This window comes from Palaemon carinicauda, chromosome 31 (assembly GCF_036898095.1).
Source record: "Palaemon carinicauda isolate YSFRI2023 chromosome 31, ASM3689809v2, whole genome shotgun sequence".
In the NCBI taxonomy this organism is placed as follows: Eukaryota; Metazoa; Arthropoda; class Malacostraca; order Decapoda; family Palaemonidae; genus Palaemon; species Palaemon carinicauda.
In genome coordinates, this window is record NC_090755.1 from 65,641,152 (window position 1) to 65,650,750 (window position 9,599).

Here is a 9,599-nt window from a genome sequence, read left to right on the forward strand (position 1 = left end):
ACAATCATTTCACCTACTGATATCTTTGAGACCTTTCCCAAAGTCAAACTTACCTTATAAGCCCTGGTCAGCCACTCACGCTATCAATACTATCATGCAGCATCAGACATGCAACCCCCATCCACTCCTGGCTTCTTTCTCTATTTCAGCATTTTAATGGTCTTTCAATAGTCACTTCTAAATGCATTCATTATTATTATTATTATTATTATTATTATTATTATTATTATTATTATCATTAATGTTATTTTAAGTCTTTTTATCGCTCTGCTCTGCCTCTCGTATCTTTCGCTTTCAACAAATATACAAAATACTCACTCCATCGACCTATAGTCCATTTCTTTTAGCGAGTCATATTTGCACCGACTCGCAGTGGTGCCCTTTTAGCTCGGAAAAGTTTCCTGATCGCTGATTGGTTGGACAAGATAATTCTAACCAATCAGCGACCAGGAAATCTGACAGCACCTCTCCTCTTGTATCATAAGCTCCTAGACCAGTGTATTAGTATGAATTAATCTTTCATTGCATATACTTCCACGTAGTTCCTATATACCTTTTTATATGTTATGGTATTTTTCATTCCATCTTCCTACTCTCTTATAATTTCCTTGTCCTGTCTCTCTTTTTTTTTTTTCTGAACCCAATCTGTCCACTTACTCCGTATGTGGTCATCTCACTTCCTCCGTCTCCAGCCCACTTATCTTGATTACATGAACAGCTACATTTTCTCGCTTCCTTCTCCTTTCGAGTTTACCGTCTCTCTCTCTCTCTCTCTCTCTCTCTCTCTCTCTCTCTCTCTCTCTCTCTCTCTCTCTCTCTCAATATATATATATATATATATATATATATATATATATATATATATATATTTTATTTATTTTTTTACTGTAAAATAAGTACTTTAATAATGGAGAAATAAACTAAAATCGTCAACGCACACAGATAAACTAAAATCATTAACACACACACACACACACACACACACACACACAGAGAGAGAGAGAGAGAGAGAGAGAGAGAGAGAGAGACTTTAGGGGTGACCTGGGGGTAGGATAGGCCTTTCCACCACCACCACCACCACTACCACAACCTCCGCTGGATTCCGTCGGTCTTGGTATGCGGTGTCGGGCTTTAGACCCGATGAATGAATGAATCTCTCCCTCTTGTTTTCATTAGGCTCCATTTTTTCCATAACGCAGGTCTACTAAATTCCTTTCTTTATTTAGCGGTTCCTCATTGATTTCCCAGAATAGAATCGACAGATATTATTTATGTCATTGTTTGGTGGTTGTTTGATTGCAATATGGGTGGGGTGGTGTGGGTGGGCTTTGAAAATCGTGATGTGTTTTTTTTTTTTGGGGGGGGGGGTAGGGGGGTGGGAAACACGCCATCACTACAGTCTGAATGACTCGTGCGTCCGAACCCGTCAACGCTGGCTTCGCGTGTATGCTGGAGCTGGTCATTTCCCGCGTTTTGTTCGGCGTTGGCGTGCATCGCCGCCTTTATTTGGCGTCTCTTCGAAACTTGTGTTTTGACTCCGAAGTCACACGGGATTCAGTCGACATCAACTTTAGTGAGACGTCACGGCCGTAGACAGAAACCAGCGAGTAACGGTGACGGAGTCGAGATCAATAGAACAAGCGAGGTTTCCACGGCAACCATGACGTCACCAGCGGACAGTCGATAGCGCTCAGTGAAAGTCTGCTCAAGTCCCTTTCTTTAGCGAAAAGCTTTCATGGTTTATCGACTGTATCGAAAAGGTTCTTTTGATCCTCTGCTGGGGACGCTGAGTAATGAGTGGATCAGGGTGGAGAGCACTTATGAGCACCCAGCCATTGGGCTGAATGTGGTGGAGAACGACTGTAGGGAAACGATAAGCTATCGTCTAGCGTTGTCTGTCAACCCATTTGTATGTGTTGGGGTGCCGTAGCTGTGGCGAGAGGTTGGGAGTGTGCTCTCGTACGGTATTTGTTTGGGGTGTGTGGTCTCCTCTTCTCTGTCTCTTCAATCTTGAAAAATTCTTTAGCGGTTTATTTCCTCCTGGAACGAATTATTTGAATTCTCCTCCGAACCCGCTTGCAAGATCTGCCGTCTGTAACATCCTCCTTCCAATCCAGCGCTGACATTTGCGGATTAAACCTTCCCCCTTTTTTTTCCTTCCCCCCAAAAAAGAAGACAAATTATCTGGATTTCTTTCTGACGAGTCTTCGCTTTGAATAGAAGACACCGGAAGGATAACGAGATTGCGTCTCTCCTCCCCTTTTTATTTCTTCATTGTCATGGATAGCCTGTTGGTCGGTGTGTTGTGTGCCTCCAGTCCCATTGTGTGTGCACTGTCTAGTATCCCAACCCTATTGTTCCCCACTGATAAGATGTGCCAGTGAAGTGTGTGTTACGGCCGTAGAGAAAGCACGAGAGAAAGAGAGAGCGAGAGCGAGAGAGAAATAAACAAAAAAAAAATTAACACAGAAGAGAGGACAAGTGCTAGAAACCAGAAATATACAAAGACATCTCCTTGAGATTCTTCTTCGCCTACCCCTCCCACTACTGTCCCTCCTTCAAGGAATAACTCGACATCTCGGCTCTCCATAACATTTTGATTTTTATTTCTCAAGTTGGGAATTATTCTTCTGCTCCTCCTCTTTCTCCCTCCCTCTCTCTTCCTCTCTCTCACTTCAGACATCTCCAGTATCTAAAGGAGTTTCCTCTGGATCCTTAAGCCCTTCAAAAGCTGACAGGTAAGGGCCCCCCTCTCTTTTTTAGCATCTTTTAAAACTTGCCTTCTTTAAGATGTAGTCAGTAGAACTGGCAATGATTCTATTTTTATGACCAGCGATGTTTTCAGTCTAACTTCGCTGACGGTGATAGTTGTACATTTTTATTTTTTTCCTTTTTTTATTTGTCTTTATACCTTTTAGCCAGTTGTTTTCTTTGTCCTTCTAGTATTTCTTGTTCTATTAGTTTCTTGATTATTCTGAATCAGAATGAATAATAGAAAAGATTTATATATTTTTTCTATTTACGTATTCGCATTTTACAGCATCTATCCTCATATTTTCCCCCTATTTTTTAATTACTCCATTTCCCTTATTTTCCTTAGAAAATGTATATATTTTTAATATTTATTTTTGCGTTCATAAACCCTGAACCAAGTAATAAAAGTTATTTACGTTGTATAAATTTATTTTCCTCCTTTTCGTTATTAAAAACACGCATCTATAAAGAATCCAGATAAAAAATATCACATTATTATTATTGCATTTAATATTTCCTACCAATAAAATATTCGCACGCATGTGTTTAAACATTTTTATTTCACATTTAACTTAATAAAAATCATGACTTCTATTCCTACGTCATTGAAATTGTGGATTTATTTGAGTTGCATAAACATTTATACATTTTATATTTATGTAATCTCTTATTATGACAGTAATATTCTCTTAGATTTCAATCATTCTACATATGAATAGAAATATGCATCCTTCGAGGATCTTATTGTAACTTATTACTACTTGTAGTCAGCTTTCCATTTATTTGAGTCGGTTTGAGTGAAAAGTTATTTATATGATTAAAGTCTTTACGTAAACAATGATTATCATGATTGACAATAATAATGATAATTCGAGTCAACTTGTATATGTCATATCTATATGATAAAGACAGTAAGGGATTATTTATAAAGGTAAAGGACCTGGTCATAGTACTGTATACTTATATCTGGAGATTTTGCTCCTGGATGGAATTTATATATATATATATATATATATATATATATATATATATATATATATATATATATATGTAGATATGTATATGTATGTATGTATATATATATATATTATATATACATATACATATGTATACATATATGTACATATATATAGATGTATATATATATACACATATATATCTATATGTATATATATACACATACATATACATATCTACATATATATCTATGTATAGGTATATATATATATATATACATACATACATACATACATATACATATCTACATATATATATATATATATATATATATATATATATATATATATATATATATACATACACACGCACACACATATATATATGTGTGTGTGTATTTATATCTTCCTACGCTTACATTGCATCATTTGAAAGGAATACCTCGAGAATGGTACAACATATGCTGGTATTCATTAATAGTTAGGTTGACTAGTGGATGGCTGCTTGGGATTGGGTCACTTCCTAGCAAACGTGAGGTTGGTGCTTTACCATTTAGCCACGTGATCCTATTGGTTTATTCTAATTTCAAACGGTTGATATATATATATATATATATATATATATATATATAGACATATATATATATATATATTTATATATATACACACACATATATATATATATATATAAATAGACAGTATATATATATATATATATATATATATATATATATATATATATATATATATACACAGTATATATACGTATATATATGTATATACACACACACATATATATAATATATATATATATATATATATTGTATATATATATATATGTTTATATATACACACATATACATATACAATATATATATATATATATATATATATATATATATATATGTGTGTGTGTGTGTGTGTATATATGTTTGTGTGCATATATAAGCTATGTGCGTGTTGTGTTTACATTTTGAAATGAAGTTAGCATTGGTTCGTATAGTGTTTTTTATGATGAAATGAGAAGCTCAATTTCTTCATATTTGTTATGATTTTGCTCTTTTGCGACATTTCCGATTTCCAGGTCCCATTTGTCTTTATCATTATTTATTTTTCTTCATTTTCATAGAAACGTGTTTCAATGTAATGTTTAATTGCTTGCATAGTCTATAATATTATAGCTTGTTTGTTTAAAACTTTATTATTATTATTATTATTATTATTATTATTATTATGAATTTTTTTTATAACGTAGTAAGCCTAGAATACCTCTTATTTGTAAAGAACGTTTGAAACAAAATGGAAAAAACAGCTGTTCATAATATTTTTTTTTATAAGGATGTATCTTAGAAATAACTTTAATTATGTTCCGAATATCTCACGATAAATTGATTACTTGAATAGGGTGCAGATCTTATTCAACCTTCGAACGCTAGATTCAAATCTCTGGTATTCCATAAGTATAGTTAGAACATGTCAGTATGGCCAAGAACAGAATTCCAAATAAAGATCTTAGGTGAAGTATGACAGTATTGTTATTATACGTTGGTCTGGCAGTGGACATTTTAGTATCGGATATATTCAAAGGTATATGCAAAACCATAATATGCTGATATACCCAAGGGAATAAACCCAGATTATAGCTGAAATATGGAGTTATAGAAAAAAATATGGAAGTATAGCTTAACGTGAGAGAGTTTGAATTGGGTTTTACCAGAGTGAGTTGGTATATATATAGTCTGGGCGATATAACCAAAGGTATTTATGGCTTCTAGAGACTGCATATGCGATTATAGCCTGAATAAGAGGATATAGACAATGGCATGATACTTTTATAGTTCGAGCATATGCGATTTTAGTTAGAATAGGAAGTTATAGACAAGGGCATATAATACGAGGGTATGTAGTTGTATGCAACGTGATTATAGCCAGAATATGTATTTATAGCCATTGGTATATCTGACTCGTGCATAGCCAAGTAAAAAGCTCTAGCCAGAATTTGCTGGTGCAAGCAGTGGCAGATCTATTGCTTCCTTCGGGAAAGACGTTCTCGCTCCTTCATTCCATTTGTTCATAAGTGTATCCATCAGGCTTAGGCTAGATATGTTAGTTTTGGTTTACAGTATCATCGGCCTCCTTTAGAAAAAATATGCTTAGCAGTGGCTCTTTCCATTTGGTAAGGGTAGAAGAGAGACTTTAGCTATGGTAAGCAACTTTTCTAGAAGGACACTGAGATTAAACCATTGTTCTTTAGTCCTGGGTAGTGCCATGGTCTTCCACTGTCTTGGGTTAGAGTCTCTTGCCTGAGGGTACACTCAGTAACACTAATCTGTTTATGTCCTTCTTTCCTTTCCTCACTGGGCTATTTTTCCCTGTTGGAGACCTCCAGCTTATGCCATCCTGCTTTTCTAACTAGGGTTATAGCTTAGCTCATAGTAATAATAATAATAATAATGATAATAATAATATTAATAATAGATAGATAGATAGATAGCAGGTTGGCCAGGGCACCAGTCACCCATTGAGATACTACCGCTAGACAGTTATTGGGTCCTTTAACTGGCCAGACAGTACTACATTGGATACCTCTCTCTGGTTACGGCTCATTTTTCATTTGTCTACACATACACCGAATAGTCCGGCCTATTCTTTTCACCTTCTCCTCTCTCCTCATACACCTGACAACACTCAGATTAACAAACAATTCTTCTTCGTTCAAGGTGTTTAACTATTGTAACGCAATTCTTCAGTGGCTACTTTCCTCTTGGTGAGGGTAGAAGAGACCCTTTAGCTACGGTAAGCAACTCATCTATGAGGACGACTCTCCAAAATCAAACCATTGTTTTCTATTCTTGGGTAGTGCAATAGCTTCTGTACCACGGCCTTCAAGTGTCTTTGATTATAGTTCTCTTGCTTAAGAGTACACTGGGGCAGGCTGCCCTATCTTATTTCTCTTCCCTTTTTATAAATTTATGTGAAGGATCTAATTTAGTGTTGTTGCTTTTCTTGAAATATTTCATTTTGATTGTGTATCACTTGCAGTTTGTTTATTTCCTTGTTTTTATTTCTTCGCTGGGATATTATTCGGTGTTGGACCCCCTGGGCTTATAGTATCTTGCTTTTCCATCTAGGGTTATAGCTTAGCTTGTAATAATAATGATGAGATAGTGTTTACAGTTATGGCCTAATTGCATATGAAACAAAGAGTGACCTCTATAGATATAAATCTATAGTCTCCGGGAAATTGTGTCATGTATTCAAACAATTTGAAATTGAATACTAGATAAGTAGCAAAATAAGTTAATGATTATACAAAAAAAAAAAAAAAAAAAAAAAACTGGAAAATACCAAAGAGTATCCTACACCAGCTTGGTATAAAAAATAAAATGCATAGAATATCTACAAATTGAAATGAAATGTTCTTTGCATGGAAGAAAGTGTACCTTGCATAACACTGCCTTGGTCTGGCGAGTCCTGTAACAGATAGGGGTGAAACAATTCATGGTTTTAGGAAGCCATAAAGTTTCCGTGGTTTTAACTGACATCTAGCGGCTTTGGCTGAAATCTCGAGAATTCCTAACGTGTAATTTGAAACCTCGGAAAAAAAGAATCAAATATGTCGCCGTAGTAGAAGTTCCAACAATTCTTAAACAGAACGCCGCAGTTCATCCGTAACAGTTCTGTAAGGAGAACTGCTATGAATAGGTTAAGAAATTACCTGTAAACTGCGAGGAATTACTAGTAATTTTCAAGAGGTTACTAAAAAAACTACAATAAATCGTTGAGTAAATGCACGTAATAAAAACGAACACATCAACAAATCGCAAAAAAAAAAAAAAAAAAAAAAAAAAATGTGAATAAAACTGCAAAACGGCTCAAAAATAACAAAAATAACCGCAAGAAGTTTCGTAGGAAACTGCAAGTAAAAAAATATCAAAACAACTAAGAAATGGCAAACAAATCTATAGGAAATCTCAAAGGAAACTGTAGCACTTATCAAATAGATCTTAGAAATCGCTAACAAAATTATCACTAACCTCAAAGGGAACTTGAAGAAATTTCAAAGAAATCTGTAAAAAAATGCAAGAAACAAATATCTCAGAGAAAGCAGCAAGAAATTGCAATAAAAACTACAAGAAATGTTATAGGAAACTACAAGAAACTTCAAAGAAAGCTGCAATAAATCGCAATAAACAACAAAAAACCTCAGGAAATTGCAAGAAATTGGAAATAAAACTCAAGGAATCTCAATGGAAACTACAACAAATTGCAAGGCTGTTTGTTTTATACCATAACTGTCCAATCACGGGAGATTGTTGAATACATTTATATCCTAATTTGAAGAGAAACGTAACTTTCATACAATGTGAGTCGACTAGCCAGGTCACCAGGAAATAAAAATACCACAAATTCATCAACTTCTAAGATTTGAAACGTCCCTGCCTGGTGATCTGCTGGACTGAGGTTCGAGTTCCGCTCAAGCACGATAGATTCTTGTGTATGCAACCTTACCATCCTTATGAGCTAAGGATATGGGGGTTGGGGGTGTGATGAGTCGTGTTTAGGGGAGCCTACAGATCTACTTGCTGAAGTAATTATCTGGCTCTCCCTGGTCCTAGCTTGGATGGATAGAGGGCTTGAGGGTAGATCAGATCTTAGGTTAAGTCTACGTTTAGAGTTCATTAGAGCCAATGAAAAGTTAAAGATCATAATGGACAATCATTAGTTAATTTAGGATCTTTACCCCCCATTTGATTTAACGAATGTAAGATATAGAAAATGAAATGTTTATTTGCATCTGTATAAAAATTTAATAATTATTTTCAATAACTAACTAAATAATTAACTATCTATATGGTCATTTATAAATCTGGGTCATTGTCACTGTCCCTTTAAACGTCTTGTGTGTAAATGGGAGGACTTCTGAAAACGTGACTTCAAGGAAATAATAAACATAGGTCACGACCTCATTCATCCTAGGAAGTGGTGACTAAAACTGTGCCAAATACTTCTACAGCTTCACAGAGTCGTAATCAATATATCTTCAATTAATTTACTTCCAATTGACAGTAAATTGTATGATTTAAAGATAAATCTGAAAGTTATTAGAAGTGGTTGGTTGAAATACAAATCTAGAAATGGGTTAAAATTGAGGTTATGAATTAACCAATTGAACGTGCTGATGAGGAGATATATATACTTTTACATTTGGGTTTGTAAATTTGTTTCATAGTTTGAATATGAAAAATTGCAGTGCATGTCTTTATATTGAATAGGCTGATATAAGTCTGTCTTCACAGTTTATCTAGGTCATATCTATTTTAACGTTGTTACTGATCGTAATATCTATTATAGTCTTTGTTCATTACTTCTCATATTTCATTTATTTCCTCACTGGGCTATTTTCCCTTGTTGGAACCCTTGGGCTTATAGCATCCTGCTTTTCCGACTAGGGTTATAGCTTAGCTAGTAGTAGTAGTAGTAATAATAGTAATAATAATAATGATAATAATATTAATAATAATAATAATTCTAGGAAAACTACCTCTGATGCAGATTTGTCTGTGTAAACAAATTACCATTGCGTATTAATAAATATTATTTAATTGTAAATACGATGTTGTCCTGATGATGTTGGTTGCTATGGTGATGCAACTTTTTGTTGGTAACCTAATTTAAGTTTTTATCTTTGGAATCGGGTGGAGGGAAGGTGCGGGGGGGGGGGAATAAATTGAGTTCGCTCCCCGTCTATTGTGCGGTCTCTCTCTTCTCCTCGATTATTTTCGTTGATTGCTAATTACTCTCGAGAGAGAAAGCCTTTAGTTGCTTCATTGTCGTTCCTTTTATATCCTTTGATATCCCACTTGTTCGGAAAATCGTTTGTTTGCG

General features: G+C 34.7%; 1 protein-coding gene across 1 annotated transcript in view; it reads left to right on the forward strand.

Moving 5' to 3' along the window:
• The first annotated feature begins 1,729 nt into the window (after nucleotides 1-1,729).
• Nucleotides 1,730-9,599, forward strand: part of LOC137624491 (GTP-binding protein Di-Ras2) — a 611,765-nt gene continuing 603,895 nt past the window's right edge. Inside the window, exon 1 of the mRNA XM_068355286.1 lies at nucleotides 1,730-2,738. The gene's annotated coding sequence lies outside the window, so the exon portion shown is untranslated. The remainder of the gene's footprint in view (nucleotides 2,739-9,599) is intronic.